This window comes from Neomonachus schauinslandi, unplaced genomic scaffold, assembly GCF_002201575.2.
Source record: "Neomonachus schauinslandi unplaced genomic scaffold, ASM220157v2 HiC_scaffold_2810, whole genome shotgun sequence".
Classification (NCBI taxonomy): Eukaryota; Metazoa; Chordata; class Mammalia; order Carnivora; family Phocidae; genus Neomonachus; species Neomonachus schauinslandi.
Genome location: NW_025411499.1, coordinates 1,488 through 2,612, shown reverse-complemented (window position 1 = coordinate 2,612; position 1,125 = coordinate 1,488).

Below are 1,125 nucleotides of genomic sequence, written 5' to 3'. Positions count from 1 at the left end.
CCTTCCTTCCTTCCTTCCTTCCTTCCTTCCTTCCTTCCTTCCTTCCTTCCTTCCTTCCTTCCTTCTTTCCTTTCTATCTCTCATGGCCACTAGATTATGAACAATTTGAGAGCAAGGACTGCTTTTGTCTCTGCTACAAAATCAGACAGTGCATGGATGACTCAACAATTGAGTGAAAGAGCAGGTCAAGTCCTCGACATCATGCCCCGCCATGTTCTAGGACATTTTTACTAAGAACTCATGATCTATTTCCAGTACCATGGCATAGGTCAAGTTCTTTGGCACCTTTCTTGGTTATATTCAGGCCTCTATTCAGCGAACATTTGTTGACTATCTATGATGTGTCAGGCTCTCTGCTAGGACCTGCATATAAAGATGAATATAGCTTAGTCCCTGGTCCACAGGAACAAAGATTCTAGAGTCCAGACCAGGCCACAAGTGGGTAATTGTGATAAAATTCAGTGTGTCGATTATCCGGGAGAGAAAGAGCATTCCAGAAAGAAGGGACATTATGGGAAAATTCCAGGGAGGTGACTAATAACTTGAGGCATGCAGAGGGAGGCAGGTGACAGCAGGTAGCTCAGGATTGCTGGAGGGTAAATTTTTCTCCAAGAAGTAGAAGGAGATAAGAGCAGAGAAATGTAAGGGCCATTCTGGGCCATGCTGAAGGCTTAGATGTCACCCTACAGTTATGGAGAAGATGCTGAAGGGTTTCAAAAAGGGGCAAGATGTGAAGGGTTTTATGTTTTGAAAGACCACTCACTTGATCAGGCAGACACAGAATTACAGAGACCAGATGGGATAAGGGGGTAGCAGCCACAGGCCAGGCAAGCAGTGCTAACTGCCTGACCTCGTTCTGTGGCAAGATAAAGGCGATGGATTTAGGAAGTAAAAAAGTGGCAGGAGTTGATGACTCACTGAAAACCAGGGTGTATTTTGTATCTATGCCATGTCACAAACATAGAGTTTTACCACAAACTTAGAGGCTTAAAACACACATGCATTCTCTCAGTTTCTGTGGGGCAGGGGTTCAGGCATGGCTTAGGTGGGTCCTCTGCTTAGGGGCTATGAGGCTGCAATCCAAGTGTCCTCTGGGACTGGTCTTGGCAGAGGCTTGACTGGGAA